The sequence below is a fragment of the Heloderma suspectum genome, chromosome 2 (genome assembly GCF_057233095.1).
Source record: "Heloderma suspectum isolate Gila_16-S chromosome 2, 16-S_ref, whole genome shotgun sequence".
In the NCBI taxonomy this organism is placed as follows: Eukaryota; Metazoa; Chordata; class Lepidosauria; order Squamata; family Helodermatidae; genus Heloderma; species Heloderma suspectum.
The window spans coordinates 88254621-88274669 of record NC_139459.1 but is presented as its reverse complement, the minus strand read 5'-3'; positions in this window follow the sequence as shown (position 1 = coordinate 88274669).

Genomic DNA, 20049 nt, shown 5'->3' with positions numbered 1-20049 from the left:
CACTGGATAGGCGGCCGCCTCCGAGTTCGGAGGTGGCCGCCTATCTGCATAGGATTGAGCCCTAAGTGAATTTAAGCCTGGAAAAATAAGAAACTGAGAGAAACTGAAATTGTCAGATTCATCCATCCCAAATCTCACCATGTTTCGTCTCAAAAAGCAGGCACGTTCAAGATGGTACACAGAAGTGTCTTTGGTCCTTGTTCGAATAGCACCGTGATATGAACCATTAACACCTCCATACTTGAACATATCTTTTCTATTCAGTGAACTCTAATATTTTCTCTTTACAATTTTAGTTTTATATATGAACATATATGTACATGAATCTATTTTCATGTACATTTTTATATTTGTTGGAAGTTGAAAAAAATAATGTAGTTATTGATTTAAAAACAACAACAACAACAACAACAGCTTTCTACCTCTGCTGTTTATTCAGCCATGCCTTGTATTCAAATATTTGCATGGACTGAACTGTGGAAAATGCTAGAAGCTATATTTTTGCACATCCACTGAGGGACATACAGCTTCATATTACAGACTGGAAGTTTCTCAGAAATACATCTAAGTATTCTTTTAAGATTGGATTAACCTCTTGCGGTTTGGAAAAGTATTGAACGAATACAGTATCCTGCTTACAATGTAGTACAATATTTAGTATACTATATACAGTACAGCAGTTTATTCTCTAAGGAGTTCACTACCATGAATTATTACATTCATTGGAAACATGAGAACTCAGAATTTCCCGGGTGTAGCTCAGCAACTTCCAAGGCTGGGTTGTTAAAGAAATGCTTCAGAAGAATCAGTAATGTCAAGCCCATGAACTGGTTTGGACAGCAGCACCAAAACAACCTGGTTCCAATTTTCTGGCAGGATTCTGATGAAACTGATGAACAGAAAAATAATACCGATAGCCCTTTTATTTTTTTACACATTCATGCACTGAAGTTCCAAGTTGGCACAGAAAACGGAGGGGAGCAGAGGAAATAGCCGGCACACGGCACTGACATTTTCAGATGAAAACCCTGAGCTATTTTGTGACAGTGTAACTTGAGTAGAACTATTGTAAAACCAACATGTTAAATTCACATGTACAGATTTCACACAATGATGAACCGCTGCAGTAACAGCATTACTACAGTGAGGCTATTGTTAACCTCATGCTAACAATATTTGCTGCTCCGAATTCCCAAGTAAGTATGCAAATTACATTGGCTTAAATAAATGGCAAGCTTTTACTTAAATAGCAGCATGCTTAGCCAAACAAATCCACCAGCAGCTAAAATAGAGCAGACGGATGATACACTATCAAAAGGTTGATCTGTACAGTTGCTAGAGTTCAAGACCCCTGACTTGCAAACTAGCAACACTGATCACAGCTGTTTATAGGCTGCTCAGTGGGAGGGAAAAGCAAACTACATATGATTAGTGGCAATCTTAATTAACTGCCACACATTCAAGGGTGGAAGCCCTAGATTTTAAAACTTTTTGCTGGGGCACAGGCCTGGTGAGCTTTAGCTCACATTAGATTCAGAAACATTGATTCATTTTTAATTTACTAAAGTTTTATTAAAAACATTTAAAACAAACTCCTGTTATCCTCCCACTCCATTTTTTTCCCCAGGAATTCCTACAACAAATACTAGTGCAACAGATGTTGCAGGGACATCTGTACAACCACACATGAGCACAAGTCTATAACAGGGTACCGTTCCCATCTGGCTCCCAATCTCACCCCCAATCTTTCCCCACCCTCCATGCTCTTTAAACCCTGAATCTTTGCCTTAAGCAAGCTTTTAAGGAAGACAAGAAGAAAAGGGAGATGGGAAAGAAAACAAAAGAAAAGAAAAAAGGGAAAGAAAAGGAATGTTAATTTTGAGGATGTCCACCCTGACAAATTAGTGGTTGATTATGGTTATGTTGGTTGATTAGTCTTACCACTTAGTCCCCATACAGGCCGAAGAAGTTCTGTTACATAACATTGTGGTGAGCTTTTTCCCTAATATTGACTCATTTAGAAAAGGCCACCTGCTTATGCACTGCCTGATACAATAGCTCTCTCACCCACTGGTCAATGCTGGGAATTTCAGGTGATTTCTAGCATAGTAGAATAGAAACCATGTAGACCCACAGGGATGAGGCCAGTTGGTATATTGTTGACATATCGCAACCATTGGGAATACAACATATGATTACCTGAAGAAGGGAATGAAATGGGACATATTTATAATCATATTTATACATAGTGTGACTTTATTCTAGAAACGAGTTATTCCATAGTGGGTGGTAAAGATTCCCTTGCCCTGCATCTCCAATACCAATCATCTGAACATACTCCCAATGAAAGAAATCATATTAGAATCCAGTAGGTTGGCACAGCAACAGTTTTTGTGGAGTAAATCTGAAGCACGGGTCATGAATTTTAATTCCTGCCAACACTACTTTCCATTTAGTAGGTTGAATCTTGGAAGTTAGTTCCTCATTCCATTTTTTTTTTCCTTAGAATGTCTGCGTCCAGCTATAGAGCTGTGTGTAGACAGACATAATAGAGAGGCATGGGCTCTAGACCAATATTTAATGAAATGGAGAATCCTAAACACTTCCTGTGATTCTTCTAATGCATGGTGCATCTGGGCAGAAGGTGGAGGCTTGGTTGTGCTTGAGTCAAACAAACTGAATTCTGATTGCTAAATGTGAAATGGTTTAAAGGAGATCAAGGGAAATAATCTACAAAATGCTCAAGGAATCTTCAAAAACATCCATTTTAAGAGCAGATTCTTCTAATAACTTTATGAACAATGAAGACAGTTAAAGAACATTATTTAAAAACTGTGAACTGCATTAGTGCCTTATTTATTTATTTATTTATGTAATATAATGTATTAAACATCTCATAAAATAAATTTCTCTAGGCATTTTACAATAATAAATATACCACCTTGGCAGAAAGGCTGTATGGAAATGTATTAAATAAATAATAAATAAATACATCTTTAAATGCATTCTATGAATATTGATCAGGAGCACATCAATGCCTACAGGTCTCAGGAGAGGCCCAGGTATTTCCGGCCTTTGTTTATTGTATTTGTTTGTTTGTTTGTTTGTTTATTATATTCTTAGTCCTCCCCAAAAGTTCTCTGAGTGGATTACATGATCCACCAATTTGGACCCATTTTCGATGCTGGGCATTTCACCTAAATTTTGAAAAAGGGCCAGAAAAAATTAACCACCCATTTATCTAGCAGTTGAACTCGGGATGTCTAGAGTTCAGAACCAACTCCAGATGAAAAGATGGAGATAATTAATTTTAGTTTAAGAAATGGTTTAAGGAAATTATTTGAGAAACCTTAGGTTTAGTGAAACTATAGCATCTTCTTGCCCTGTAGGCCACTCATTGCATTCCTATAGAATAAAAGCCTGTAAACATTTATTTACATCATTAAACATTTGTTCACCTTTACTACCACAATTGCATACAGAAGAAAGAGAAAACTACTCTCTTAGAAATATAGTGGAACTGTGGAGGAAAGCAAGTTTGTATAGTAAGGTAGCAAATGGAGAAAATGGTATGAATGCAGAATTAAACCAAAGTCTGGGAAATGAAGACTGAGTATAGGAAAATCTGAAGAGAGGGGAAACTATGCTCAGTCCTGAGAGAACATGCAAAAGGAAATGGATAAATGCAGATGTTAGAACATAAGAAGTGACTTGCTGGATCAGACTAAGGGTTTCAAACATTGGCAAGATAGCTTGTCCCCAGCATGTGGTGTTCAGGGGTATACATCAGAGTCTCCACTCATCACGGAGATAGCCTAATAATTTATCACCTTTTATCAGCTTATGCTGATATACCAACTACACCCTTCTCTAGATAGAGATAGCCTAGCTACAGTTATCCATGCTCTGATAACCTCTCATCTGGATTACTGAAATGCATTATATGTAGGGATGTACGAAATTGCCCTTACCTGTCTCCGCCGGGTACCGCTGGGGGGGGGAGGCGCTCCGTCCCTTCCCCCGGAATCCTCCCCCCCCCGGAATCCTGGCCGGCTGGCTCCGCTCCGCGGAAACTCCGTGGAGCTGCCGGCAGCTCTGCCAGGAGTTGGACATCCGACCGCTGGCTAGCAGGGATGCAAATGGTGGCGGCTGTAGCCGCCGCCGTTTGCGTCCCTGTAGTCAGCCATGATAGGCTATGTAAATCTTTACATAGCCTGTCACATCAGACTTTTAAAAACAAAACAAAAAAGCGCGTACGCAAATGGCGGCGGCTACAGCCGCCGCCATTTGCGTTCCTTATTTTGGCCTGTCTTAGTCCACGTAAATATTTACGTAGACTAAGACGGTGAAAATAAGGGGAATGCAAATAGCGTAGCGGACGCTATTTGCATTCCCCCTTATTTTCGCCGTCTTAGTCTACGTAAATATTTATGCAGACTAAGACAGGCCAAAATAAGGAATGCAAATGGCGGCGGCCGTAGCCACCGCCATTTGCGTACGCGCGTGTTTTTTTTTTAAAGTCAGACGTGATAGGCTACGTAAAGATTTACATAGCCTATCACATTTTTTTTTAACCTAGCCATGATAGACTATGTAAATCTTTACATAGCCTATCACGTCTTTTTTTTTTTAACACTGGAAATGGCAGCGGCGGCAGCCAGTCGGAAGACCGGCCGCCGCAGCCGCCACAGCCGAACCATTGCCGGAGCCGCCACCGGAGCTGCCACTGCCCGTAAGATCCACCCCAGGTAAGTCTCGTCCTGGGGGGGGGATCCGCAGGGGGGGCGGGGGGCAGGCTGTTCTGACACGGAGTTCAGGGGGCCAAATGCACTGGCATTCGGCCTCACTGAGATCCGTGGTGGAATTCTCTGCCATCCCTAATTATATGTGGGGCTGCCTTTGAAAATGGTCCAGAAACTTCAGCTAGTCCAAAATAGGGCAGCAGGATTGTTAACAGCGACTGGCCAATGAGATCACATTGCGCCAGTACTTTTCCAGCCTCACTGGCTGCAAGTCCATTTCCAGGTTCAATTCAAAGTGCTGGTATTAACATTCAAAGCCCTAAACGGCTTGAGGCCAGGTTATCTGAAGGATCACCTCCTCCCATATGTGCCTGCCAGACCCTAAGATCATCCTCAGGGGTTGTTCTCCAGGAGCCACTGCCAAAGGAAGTGAGGTAGGTGGCTACCAAGAAGAGGGCCTTTTCTGCTGTGGCCCCCTGGCTGTGGAATGAGCTCCCTAGTGAGGTTTGCCTGGTGCCTATGTCATTCTTCTTCCTGCACCAGGTGAAGACCTTTTTATTCTCCCAGTATTTTAGCATTATACTTTCTTAACCTTTTAGCTCTGGTGTTTTATTTCTGTATTTTAAATCTCTGCGTTGCTACTAGTTTTTGCTCTGTTTGTGCTGTTGTGTTGTGATTTTAAGCATTCATGTTTTATATTGTTTTATGCCGCACTCCGTGGTTTTGATTTTTGTGAACTGCCCAGAGAGCTTTGGCTATTGGGTGGTATCGAAATAAAATAAACAAATAAATAAATAACAGTTGATAGACCTTCCTCTATGGATTTGTTGAGACCTTTAAAAAAATCTATTTTATGTATCATGATAAAAGACTACAATTTAAAGAAGGAAATCAGAGTCATAGAAAAGACTACTCATGTGCTGAAATTTCACAAGGGTCTTGCATATATGAGCATTTAAACACACACACACACACACACAGCTGTGTATGTGGTGCTTGGAAGAGTGTTATACCACTAGGAGTCACAGAGCAACAGTGTATAATTATAAGCCACCCTGAACTCATGAAAATGAGAAATATAAATGATTTATATCATCCCTTCATGGATCACTGCCTTGTTGTGGTGAAGAGGCTTGGGTAACTCAGTGAAGCCATAAGCTATGCCGTGCAGGGCCACCCAAGATGGACAGGTCATGGCAGAGAGTTCTGACAAAATGTGGTCCACTGGAGAAGGAATTGGCAACCCACTCCAGTATTCTTGCCAAGAAAACCCCATGGAACATATCACAAGGCTAAAAGTAGGGATGTACGAATTGTGTACCTTCCGTGCCACTTGACTTCTGCAGTTTGCGGCCAGTGCTCCGTACCGTCTTTCGCAAGCCCCCGGAATTCTCTTTTTTTCCTACTCCAAGAATTGCGAAGATAAATCCGTACCGACAGCCATAATTCTGCATAACTTCTGTAAGAAAGGCTATTTTTCATACATATTTACGTATTTTTCCCCCTGCCCTGAGACATGCAGTAATTACTTTCAGCCAAAATACTTCCTCCTCCTCGGGGCTTCCCAAAACAAGGCTGCCCTAGGTGTGCCTGAGCGATGCACTCTTTGTTTAAAGCAACGCTGTTTGAAAGAAAGAAAGAAAAAACCTTTTAAAATGACCATGCCAGTCTGGATCCCTGCACGAGTATTATTCCCCCTGCTAGGCTTTCTATTTCCACATCCAGCCTTGTCGTTGATGTTGTGAGGCTAAAATGGAGAGGAGAACCAACTCTGTGCATGTCTACTCAAAAGTAAGTCTTGTTGAGTTCAATGCGACTTACTCCTATACATGTCAGCACCCCACTTGCCCCCAGCTCAGCTTTGTATTTCCACATCCAGCTCATTAGCAAACCTCCTGTTAGTTATCTTACTGGGTGACTTTGGGCTGGCCTCTCACCACTACACCACACTTCTGTTATGAAACTCATGAAGAAAAAGAGACAGTATAATGGAAAGTTCTTTCTGAAGCAGTCACACTTGTACAAATGCAGCATGAAGGGAAAGATCAGCAACCTTCTCTTTGTTTGAATAAAAAGCACACTCTGAACATGCTCAGGGAATGGACAAAATGAGGAATAAAATACCAGGGAATATGAAGATCTATATTCTTCCATTATGTGTGTGTGTGTGTGTGTGTGTGTGTGTAATCTCCCTCCATCCAGCTGTTCCCTGGAACCCCCCCCATTCACCAAAGGGTCTTCTGAGATAACTAACAGGAGGTTTGATAATGAGCTGGATGTGGAAATACAAAGCTGAGCTGGGGGCAAGTGGGGTGCTGACATGTGTAGGAGTAAGTTGCATTGAACTCAATAAGACTTACTTCTGAGTAGACATGCACAGAGTTGGTTCTCCTCTCTGCTCAGCTTTGTATTTCCACATCCAGTTCATTATCAGACCTCCTGTTAGTTATTTCAGAAGACCCTTGGGTGAACGGGTGTTTTTTTTTTCCCCAGGGAACAGCTGGATTGAGGGAGATTCCCCCCCCACACACACACACACACACACATGATGGAAGAATATAGTTCTTCATATTCCCAACACAGAGTTGGTTCTCCTCTCCATTTTAGCCTCACCATCTTGGGATGGTGGAGAATTTCTCCATGAATCTCCGGGAGGCCGAATGCCAATGCATTCGGCCCCCCGAAATTGCTGGAAAAATTCTCTGCCCCCCCACGCCCCCCCCCCCCGGAATGGGACTTACCTCTGTTGAATGTCCCTGGCACTGGCTGCTCCCGGCGGCGGTTCAGCGGCGGTTTGGCAGCGGCAGCGGCCAGTATTCCGACCGGCTGCCACCGCCGCCATTTCCCAGTAAAAAAAAAAACAACAACAACAAACGTGATAGGCTACATAAAGATTTACGTAGCCTATCACGGCTAAATTTTCCAAAAACACCATGATAGGCTACGTAAATCCTTACGTAGCCTATCATGGCTGACTTGGGGGGGGGGAAGCGCGTACGCAAATGGCGGCGCCCATGGGCGCCGCCATTTGCGTTCCTTATTTGGGCACGTGTAGTCTACGTAAAGATTTACGTAGACTATGGCGAAAATAAGGGCAACGCAAATAGCGTTGCCCTTATTTTCGCCGTAGTCTACGTAAATTTTTACATAGACTACACGTGCCCAAATAAGGAATGCAAATGGCGGCGCACATGGGCACCGCCATTTGCGTACGTGCTTTTTTTTTTTCAAAGTCAGCTGTGATAGGCTATGTAAGGATTTATGTAGCCTATCACGCGGCTGACTGCAGGGACGCAAATGGCGGCAGCTACGGCTGCCGCCATTTGCGTCCTGGCCGGCCAGGAGGATTCACAGCCGGAGGGATTCACGCCCAGAATTTCGGCCAGAGGGACGGGGCACCTCCCCCCCCCAGAATTTCGGCCGGAGGGACGGGGCACCTCCCCCCCCCTCAGAATTTCGGCGGGGAGGAATGGAGCGCCTCCCCACCACCATGAAGCAAGTTGCGGGACCAGGTAAGTGACTTTCGTCCATCCCCACATGTCACCAACAAGGCTGGATATGGAAATAGAAAGCCTAGCAGAGAGCATAATACCTCGTGCAGGGCTCCAGACCGGCATGGTCATTTTAAAAGGTTCTTTCTTTCTTTCTTTTCTTTCTTTCTTTCTTTCTTTCTTTCTTTCTTTCTTTCTTTCTTTCAATAGTGTTGCTTTAAGCAAAAAGTGCATCTCTCAGGCACACCTAGAGCAGCCTTGTTTTGGGAAGCCCCGAGGAGGAGGAAGTGTTTTGGCTGAAAGTAAATGGAGATGGAGGATTTCAATTGAAAAAGAACACCCACAAACAAGGCAGTGAGCACAATTCATTTTTTTAAAAAAAAAACTTACGTATTTATTATCGAAATATACTACCTTGTGTTTTTATTTATGAAAATTTTGCAACTCTGTGCAGATGACCAAAAAAAAGCCGCATGACTGCTGGCTCCGCAGGACCTCGTGGTGCCGTTCCGCAGAGGATTCTGTGGCATAGACTGAAGGGGATTCGATCCCATTTCAGTCCGTGGCAGAATTCTCTGACATCCCTAGCTAAAAAGATATGATGCCAGAAGATGAGCCCCTCAGGTCGGAAGGTGTCTAATATACTACTGGGGAAGAGCAGAGGGAATTTCCGAGAAGCGTCAGAAAGTGTGAAGCGTCTGGGCCAAAGCCGAAAGGACACTCAGCTGTGGATGTGTCTGGTGGTGAAAAGAAAGTCTGATACTGTAAAGAACAATATTGTTTAGGAACCTGGAATGTCAGATCAATGAATCAAGGTAAGCTGGAGGTGGTCAAACATGAGATGGCAAGATTGAACATTGACATCTTGGGAATCAGTGAACTAAAATGGACAAGCATGGCCGAATTTAATTCAGGTGACCATCGTATCTACTACTGTGGGCAATACAGATGGCAGAGAATTCCGCCATGGATCTCAGTGAGGCCGAATGCCAGTGCATTAGGCCCCCCGAACTCCGTGGCGGAATGGCCTGCCACCCCCCCGCCCCCCGAGGATCCCACCCCGGGACGAGACTTACCTGGGGCGAATCTTCTGGGCGGTGGAGGCTCCAGCGGCGGCAGCTGGTCTTCTGACAGGCTGCCGTCGCCACCATTTCCAGTGTTAAAAAAAAGAAGAAGACGTGATAGTCTACGTAAAGATTTACGTATCCTATCATGGCTAGGTTAAAAAAATAAAAAACGACATGATAGGCTACGTAAATCTTTACGTAGCCTATCACGTTTGCCTTTAAAAAAAAAAAGCGCGTACGCAATTGCGTTCCTTATTTTGGCCTGTCTTAGTTTTACGTAGACTAAGTTTACGTAGACTAAGATGGTGAAAATAAGGGCAACACAAATAGCGTAGCAGACGCCTCCCTCCCCCCCTTATTTTCGCCTCCCCCCCGGAATCCTGGCCGGCTGGCTCCGCTCTGTGGGGATTCCGCAGAGCCGCCGGCCAGCTCTGCCAGCAGCCAGACATCCGGCCGCTTGCTAGCAGGAACGCAAATGGCCTACAAGACCATCAAGTCCCTGCTCAATGCAAGATTCCAAGTCAGAGCATCCCTGACAGATGGCTGTCCAGTCTCATCTTGAATGCCTCCAGTGTGGGACAGCCCACCACCTCCGTAGGTAATTGGTTCCATTGTCATATTGCTCTAACAGTCAGGACATTTTTCCTGATGTTCAGCCAGAATCTGGCTTCCTGTAACTTGAGCCCATTATTCCGTGTCCTGCACTCTGGGATGATCAAGAAGAGATCCTGGCCTTCCTCTCTGTGACAACCTTTCAAGTACTTGAAGAGCGCTATCCTATCTCCCCTCAGTCTTCTCTTCTCAAGGCTAAACATGCCCAGTTCTTTCAGTCTCTCTTCATAGGGCTTTGTTTCCAATCCCCTGATCATCTTCGTTGCCCTCCTCTGAACCCTCTCCAGTTTGTCTGCATCCTTCTTAAAGTGTGGTGCCCAGAACTGGACACAGTACTCCAGATGAGGCCTAACCAGTACTGAGTAGACGGCAACTAGTACTTCCTGGGATTTGGAAGCTATGCTTCTATTAATGCAGCTCAAAAGAGCATTGGCGTTTTTTGCAGCCACATCACATTGTTGGCTCATATTCAGCTTGTGATCGACAACAATTCCAAGATCCTTCTCGCTTGTCATGTTGTTGAGCCACGTATCCCACATCTTGTAACTGTGCATTCGGTTTCTTTTTCCTGCATGCATAACTTGGCATTTATCCCTATTATTTAAATGTCATTCTGTTGTTTTCTGCCTAGCGCTCCAGTCTATCAAGGTCACTTTGAATTTTGTTTCTGTCTTACAGGGTATTAGCTATCCTGCCCAATTTTGTGTCATCTAAAAATTTGATCAGCATTCCCTGCACCTCCTCCTCCAAATCATTAATAGCAATGTTGAAGAGCACTGGGCTCAGGACTGAGCCTTGTGGTACCCACTTGTTACCCCTCCCCAGTTTGAAAAGATCCCAAATCACTCTGATTCTGTAGCCAACTGTGGATCCACCTAATAGTTGTTTCATCTAGCCCACTTTGAGCTAGTTTGCTAATCAAGATACCATGGGGCACTTTGTAGAAAGCCTTGCTGAAGCTGAGGTATATTATGTCCACAGTGTTCCCACAGTCCACAAGGGAGATTACCTGATCAAAAAATGAGATCGGATTAGTCTGGCAGGATTTGTTCTTGACAAATCCATGTTTGTTTCAAATAATCATTGCATTGTTTTCAAGGTGCTTCCAGATTAGGGATGGGGGAGAATTTCTCCCCGAAACTTCGGCGGGCTGAGTGCCAATGCATTCGGTCCTCCGAAGGTTGTTCGGGAAGAAATTCTCCGCCACCCCCCCCCCCCCAGGATGGGACTTACCTTTCACGAATGTCCTTCCCGGCGGTGGGTCCTGGCGGCGGTTCGGCAGGTCTTCGTCAGGGGAGGGGGCAGCAGCCGGTCTTTCACCCGCTGCTGCCACCGCCCTTACAAGAAAAATAAAAAAAAAAAAATGCCCCTGTGATAGGCTATGTAACGATTAACGTAGCCTATCATGGCTAGATTTGCAAAGTCAGCCATGATAGGCGACGTTAATCGTCACGTAGCCTATCAGGGGTGACTTAAAAAAAAAAAAAAAGCACGTACGGCTAATGGCGGCCCCCATAGGGAGCTGCCATTTGCGTTCCTTATTTGGTCCCTGTAGTCTACATAAAGATTTACGTAGACTACGGCGAAAATAAGGGCAACGCAAATAGCGTTGCTCTTATTTTCGCCGTAGTCTACGTAAATCCTTACGTAGACTACAGGGACCAAATAAGGAACGCGAATGGCGGCTCCCTGTCGGGGCCGCCATTTGCGTACGCGCTTTTTTTTTTCAAAGTCACCCGTGATAGGCTACGTGACGATTAACGTAGCCTATCATGGCTGACTTTGCAGATCTAGCTGTGATAGGCTACGTAAATCGTTACGTAGCCTATCACGGGGCTTTTTTTTTTTTACTTTTCTTTTGAAGTTCGCGGCCGGGGAGACGGGGCGCTTCTCCCCGCCTGAATTTCGGCTGGGAGAGGCGGGAAGCCTCCCCCCCCCCGGCCTGAACTTCGGGGTGAGAAGCGAAGCGCCTCCCCCCCACCACGAAGCAAGCTGCGAGACCAGGTAAGTGACTTTCGTACATCCCTATTCCAGATGGATTGTTTTATCATCTGCTCTAGAATTTTCCCAGGGATTGATGTCAGACTGACTGGTCTGTAGTTCCCAGGTTCCTCCTTTTTGCCCTCTTTAAAGATAGGGACAATGTTAGCCCTCCTTACGTCATCTGGCATTTCACCCATCCTCCATGATTTCTCAAAGATAATAGACAATGGTTCTGAGAATTCTTCTGCCAGTTTCTTTATTACTCTAGGATGCAGTTCATCTGGCCCTGGAGATTTGAGCTCATTCAAAGTAATTAGGTGTTCCTTGACCATATGCCTATCGATCTCAAGCTGCAATCCTGCCCCTTCAGCCTGTACTTCACCTTTGCTGGGGGGTCATAGACCCTCTTTTGGGAGAAGACGGAGCTGAAGTAGGAATTGAGCACATCTGCCTTTTCTTTGTCATCTGTTATCATTTTGCCATCCTTATTTAATAGCTGAACCACCATTTCTTTCCTCTGTCTTTTACTATGCAGGTATCTGAAGAAAGCCTTTTTGTTGCTTTTAGCCTCCTCCGCTAACCTCAGCTTGTTCTCAGCTTTAGCCTTCCTGACTCCATCCCTGCAATTCTGTGCTACCTGCCTGTACTCTTCCTTTGTCGCTTGGCCTTCCTTCCACTTCCTACATGTGTCATTTTTTGTTTTCAGGTCATCTCTAAGCTTTTTGTGAAGCCACATTGGCTTCTTCTGTTGTCTTCCTCCTTTTTTTCTTATTGGAATTGTTTGTAATTGTGCCTTTAGAATTTACTTCTTTAAAAAAAAACCTCCCACCCATCTTGGACTCCTTTTCTCATTAGAATTGCTTGCCATGGGACCTTACTCATCATTGTTCTGAGTTCATTAAAATTGACTTTCCTAAAATCCAGGGTACCTATTTGGCTACACTCGGCTTTTGCTTCCTTTAGAAACAAGAACTCAAGTATAACATGGTCACTTTCCCCCAGAATTCCCGTAACTCCTACTTTATTCAGTAAGTCATCTCTGTTGGTTAGGATCAAGTCAAGTATAGCTGATCCTCTAGTTCCTTCCTCCACTTTCTGTAGGAGGAAATTATCAGCAACACAAGTCAGGAATTTATTGGAAGGACCATGTTTTGCAGAATTTGTCTCCCAACAAATATCAAGGTAGTTGAAGTCCCCCATTACTACTACATCATGCTTTCTTGAAACACTGGCAATTTGCTTTTCAAATGTTTCATCCTCGTCTTCTCCTTGATTAGGTGGCTGATAGTAGACTCTGTCCACCATGTTCCTTTTATTCTTTGCTCCATTTATTTCAACCCAGATGCTCTCGATGGGGCTTCCAAGCTCATCCTCCTGTATTTCTGTGCAGAGGTATGGATTTTTAACATATAGTGCAACTCCACCTCCCTTTCTGTTCCTGCTGTTCTTTTTGAACAAGTTCTATCCTTCAATTGCTGTATTCCAGTCATGGGAGTCATCCCACCAAGTTCCAGTCATACCTACGAAGTCGTATTTCCCTCTTGTATTAAGAGTTCAAGTTCGTTCTGTTTGTTTCCCATATTCTGGGCATTAGTACATGGACACTGAAGACCATGTGCTTCATAGTCTGGCTTTGTTCCTACACGTTTTTGAAGACTATTATTGGGCACTATTACAGCTGTTCTCTCTGTTGTGGTGCATGAGCCTTTGTCCATTGTTACCCCCAACTTTACATCTCCCTCCCCCATAGCATTCAGTTTAAAGCCCTCCTGATGAAGTTCTTCATGCTGTGGCTGAACACATTCTTCCCAGCCTTTGTGAGGTGCAACCCGTCCCTTGCCAACAGTCCATCTTCCAGGAAGTATAGCCTGTGGTCCCAGAATCCAAATCTCTCTCATCGGCACCACCTTCGTAGCCAGTCATTCACCCGGAGTATTTTTCGTTCCCTTTCTATCTCTCTTCTACACACTGAGTATTTTTCTTTCCCTTTCTATCTCTCTTCTAACTACTGGAAGGATGGATGAGAAAACTATCTGGGCGTCAAAGTTCTTCAGTTTTCTTCCCAAAGCTTCAAAGTCTGATGTGATTTCTTCGTAGCTCCACTTGGCAGTATCATTTGTTCCCACATGAATGAGAAGGGATACCTGTCAGTGGGCTTTATGAGTGTAGGCAACCCTTTGGTCACATCTCTAATTGGTCCTCCTGGGAGACAGCATACCTGGCAAGTCCATGGGTCTTTGTGACATACTTGGGTTTCAATCCCACACAGCAAGGAGTCTCCCACTACTATTACTCTTCTCTTCTTGTCGTTGTAGGCCTTGGTTTCATTGCCTCTGCTTGACTGACCTTCAGCCTCTTACTTGCTCTCATGAGGGGTCCCCTGTAATTCTTACTCTGCAGGCTGTCCTCCAGTCTCATCCTCAAGTACCTGAAAACGGTTCCATAGTTCCACTGCTTCCACTGGTGCAGAGTGGCTTCTAGTTCTTCTGCTTCTGTCACCCTTTTCCAATGAGTACCCTCTACTGCATTTTCCTTGCCTCAGCATTTTCCTCTTCTGCCTCAGCTTGCTGTTGATCTTCTAGCTTCTGTACTTCACTTTGCTGCTGTAGTTCCACCATTCTGTCCAAGAACTCTTCGTCTTCTGTTATTCCCTGGAAAATCGACAGTCGCCGCTCCAGTCCTCTTACTTTTTCTTCCAACAATGTAATCAATTTGCACTTGCTGCACATGTAGGCCATGTTGATCTCAGGCAAGAAAACAAACATGACACAGACGTTGCAGGTCATCACCACTGGAGTGTCTTTTTCTTCCATAGTCACTATTCCCTTTATGTTTCTAGTTTTCTGATTGTACTGGAATAGCCTGTCCTTTGTCATCTATTCACTGGAGATTAACAACTTGTCAGTTAGGGAGTGGGTAGTTGACCTGAGAGAGAGGTGGCAAAAGATTTGATCTGTGTTTGCCTTAAAGCACAGTCCTATGGCTGCTAGACAGCATCTAGACAGCCATAGGATTTTTCATTTTCTGGGTACCAACCTCAGAGCCAGTGCTCTGAGGTTAGCTCCCAGAAAACCAACACCCTCCCACTTCCCCTGCCACATCATAGGCAGTGCGGTTCATCTCTGGCTCCGTGCAAGATCAGCATGGAGCAGCCAAAAAGGGGGCATTCCTGGGGGTGGGGTAGGGATGTCAGAGAATTCCGCCACAGATCTCGGTGAGGCTGAATGCACTGGCACTGGAACCCCCGAACTCTGTGGTGGAACGGCCTGCCCCCCCGCCCTCCCACCGATCCCTCCCGGGACGAGACTTACCTGGGGCAGATCTTCCGGGCGGCGGTGGCGGCGGCAGCTGATCTTCTAACCGGCTGCCGCCGCTGCCATTTGCAGACTTGTACAAAAAAAAAAAAAAAAAACACGTGGTAGGCTACATAAAGATTTATGTAACCCTATCATGGCTGGGTTAAAAAACAAAAACAAAAAACTGCGTACGCAAATGGCGGCTATGCCCGCCGCCATTTGCGTTCCTTATTTTTGGCTGTCATAATCTACGTAAATGTTTATGTAGACTATGATGGCGAAAATAAAGGGGAATGCAAATAGTGTAGCGGGCGCTATTTGTGTCCCTTTTTGATTCGCCATTTGCCATTTGCGTACGCATTTTGTTTGTTTTTTTCCCCCAGAGCCCTCCGCGGCTGGAAATCTGGCTGTGGATGGCTCTGGCCTGGCTGGGCCTGGCCGGCTGCTCCGCGGAGCTGCCGCGGAGCACAGCCAGCCGTCGAGGATTCCGGGGGGAGGGATGGAATGCCTCGCCCCCCACCATCAACATAATCCGCGGAAAGGTAAGTGACTTTTGTACATCCCTAGGGTTGGGAGCGGATGGCAGAAGTGCTTTTATGACACTTTCTATGCACCATCTGGTCTCCCCCCTTACCCAGCTCTCAGCTGCACTGTCTAGACAGCCAAAATCAGCTGTCTAGCCACAAATGCAGGGCAGCCTGAGCATGAAGGAGAAGATCCTCTTCCACGCTCGGCCCGCCCTGCATTGGATAGTTGGTCACCTCCGAGTTCAGAGGCAGCCAATTATCCCCATAGGATTGTGCCCTTAGCCACACACATATAAAGTTCTACTACCCTCTAAATGACCCCAGGGTGAGAATTAGTGTAGCTAGGGATCACAGCAACTTTGTTTATTTTGTTCCTGAAGTGTATGTTCTGTATGGTAATCCTGATTTTCCATCTGTAAACCCCACCTTTGAGCTATGAATAAAGAAGCTCCATTTTGAATATTCAGTGGATCCTGTGGCATGATTTTAGAGATCCTTTCCACGCAGACCTCCTCCACAATGCCAAATCCTCAACCCTGGTTACCATTAGGAGTGGTGTATCTGATACTACCTGAGCAGACTTTGGGTATAATTTGTGATTTTTTAAAATATTGGGGAGCCTCCTAAATCATAGGGAGGTGGTGGATGTCACAAACATATTTATGCAAAATGACTAGGGATGTACATGGATTCAGCCAAAGCCCAAAGACTGAGCTGAATTGGGCCCCTTCAGACTGCTTCTGGTGGCTCCTGAGGTGAAGCTAGGGATGTTGGATCAATCTGCAATGGAACCAAATGAGTTTGGATTTTCACAAATCCAACCCACAGATTCTGCAGCGCAGCTGCCTGCCTTTCCCTGGTCAGACAGATTCTGCAGACTTTCAGATCGTCTTTCCAACTTTCCCAAATTTGCACAAATTTCAACTCTGAAAAATATGCAAAATAAATAACAGTCAAAAATGTGCATTTCCCCCATGGGCTAAGCATCAAAATGCATATGGGGGATTTCCGCATTTGCGCACATGTGAAATTACGCAAATTCAGGAACTCCCCAAATCTGATTCTGTCCATGGGAAGACGATAGAATGAAAAGTGCCTGACAGTGCATGGAACACAGACACAATGGATTTAACACATCCCTAGGTGAATCAGGCTTCTCCCTGAAGTGACAAGAACCAAAGCTGGATCCTGCATGAGACTTCTTTGTTCACGATCAGGCTTTGGAAAGGTAGTATGTCTCTGAAACTATTGTCCTTTGCATTTCTCAGGATGGAATTCCATGTCTCTCTCAGCACAGAGCAAGGCAAAATGGGTGGGGAAGGGGTTATGACATCAACCGGTGTGGACATGCCCACTGACATCTTCTGGCCCACAGAGGGTCCAGTGGAGAGGGGAATTTTCACCCCCTTAAAGTCATTCCCCAATGTAAAGACTGCTCTTGCACAAAGATCCCTGCACCAATTCATCTGAAATGTGGTAGTCCCTGTCCCCTCAGAAAGGGCAAATACCCCTGCAAACTTCATCCAGTTCTGCTAAGAAATAAAGAAAAGATATCAGCAGTTCCCTTTAAAGAAAAAAATTCCAATAAAAATATATAGGTGCATAGCACATGAAACACTGCACCTATTTTCCTGACATTTGGCAGATGTAATCTCCTCCTAACCTGCTACTATGCCTTCAAATGTCATTCACTTCTGACAAAGAGAAAAAAAGTTATACTTGCTGTTGTTTTAATTTCCCATGATAGTCAATGGGAGGCACCAAGCCTCAAATTTCCGAATCTATATTTGGGATGGGTACCTGAGTCAAAGCAGATGGCCTCTGAATTGGTCTGAACAGAATTTTTTAAAGTGCTGAAACGAGGTCTGAGTTGAATGTTGTGGTCGGTGCACACCTCTATAAACTACCAATACTGATTTCTAGCAACTGACAATGAGAGCAAAACAGCGATGAAGATTTATCTTGTCTTTTGTGTAATGTCATTCACCAACAGACTGAGGTCAAGAGTATAACAATAATGTCATACGTCTGCTACAGATCAAAGAACATGATGTACTGATACACTGAAAATGAAGTGATCTTCTCTCTACTGACAAATTCTGGCACAAGAATTCACCACTATTTAAATATATTCTTAAAATGTGAAGCCCTACTTGAATTCAAATGTATGGAATACTCTACTTGCATTGCTAACCGCTGGCTGATAACAGGTTCTCAGAAGGGTACAAAACTGCTATCTAGAATATTCCTACAAAAACAGGGGCTCAGATTATATGGCCAGAACCTAGACCTGTACAAAGTTCACACACATAGACTGTACAAATGTTACACTGAAAATCCATAAGGGCAGGAGCAGGCATGATTCCATTCCCCCATACAAACTATATGGGCATAACATCTTCCCAGTACTCTAATGGGCTATTGTTTACTGAGGTTGCTCAGCATATAATAATAAGACATGGCATCAGGTGGCAAAACTGTAATTTCCCTAGGGCGGCAAAAACAAACAAATACCACCTTTGGCCAGTTCTGCACACACACTAGTATAATGAGTTCTTGAACAGAGCTGTGGGAGACATAAGAGATCTTTACTATTAATATATTTTTACAAATGAATTTATCATCTTTATCCTAAAATGGATGTCATAGCAGATTTAAAATCATTATTGCCTTCCATACTGGTCTGCAATACCATAAACACTGCTCTATTCCTGAGCTGGAGATGAATGAATTAATTGCAGCAACACTTATATCCATTAAATTCTGAATTAGCTAATATATCCTGTTAGAGTAACCACTAATTTATATCAAAGGAAGCAAAGAAATGCGCCATTGGGGATGAGAACTGAAATTACACTCAGCCCCTCGTGACACCAGCCATTAGGAAGCAAGCCATCTCTCATCTGTATAGCCCAATTCTGGGTTCTGTTTCTTGATCATGCTAGAGTGTGGTGCCATTTTGGCAAAATGGGACAAAATGTATTCTTGATTGAATACAATGAAACACTCCTAATTTAAACTCTTCCTCCACATCGTTTTTCACAGGTCAGAATAAAGAGAAAGAGACATTCAATTGACACAGAAAGAACAACCTGCATTTAACGAGCATTGGATTGAGTCAAAACAGCTGGGAAGACATTAAGCGGGAGCAAAGAAATGAACCCCTAAGGCACGTCTGAAACCTCTCAAGAAAGTAGATATGCAAGGTTGATCTCAGGCCCCTGCACACCCTCCCTAGTGAGCATCAGGCAACAGTTCAAATCCTAATAGTCACTTTAACTTCATGTATTTTATTATTTCAGGACCAGACTTGTTATAGGAGGGAGCCCTTTCACTCTGTTCACATGATCAGTGGTGAACAATAAGAACATGTAGGAAGAGGAATGGAAAGGAATCATAGCAGCAGGGCCACCCCTGACCTACTCTGAACATGAATGTTCAGTTGGCCACAAGAACAACCTCTGAGTGCATATAAACGATACTCATATAAGCTCTGCATTCACTGTTGCGAGGATCCTATATTGTTCAAGCAAGCCTATGTGTGTAAAGTGTACTCCTGTAGATCTACTCATGGGAACAACTGAACATGCATAGGTAAGGGTGGGGCCTTCCACTGTTAACCAGCTCCTCGCCCTCAAACCCAGTCACTGTATACTAGTGGTCGTATTAATGGGGCTCAGTGGTGCAGCTAGGGCTGGAAATTGGGGCCAAAGTCCAGTAGCGTAGCAGCAAATTCAGAAGTGTGGGGTCCCTTTGTGACAGTCACAGCCATGCCCCCTCACAGACATGCCCCCTTCTAAGATTATAAACCTTGTAATATATACAGCCTTCAACTGGGATCCAAAAACGGTGCAGCTGAGAGTAAGGCAGTGGTATTTCAACTGGATGTCTGAGAAAAAAATGCAGGGGTGTTAAAATCTTTTTCACTCACTCACTCAAACACAAACATTTTAGGTTTTCAAAATATGATACTCCATGGAAGCTTCACCCTCTCAACTCAGCCCTCATGGACAGAGCCCATCTCATTTAAACAGCCCCCTTGCACACTCCCTTAGCACCCCAACGTTACCCATTAGTCTTCCCTAAGCTCCTTCATTATATCTCCCCTCTCCCCCTCCAACAGAAACATCCACACACCCAGCTGGATTGAAACACACACACACACACACACACACACACACACAGTGGTGTAGTGGTAAATTTGGAAATGCGGGAGTTCATCGTGACAGTCTCCAAAGCCAGTCCAAAAATTTCAGGCAGCTGTGTTGATCCATATCAACAAACCAGTTCTAGGAGTTTTCATCTCCACCAGGAGCATGTCTTTGGTAAAG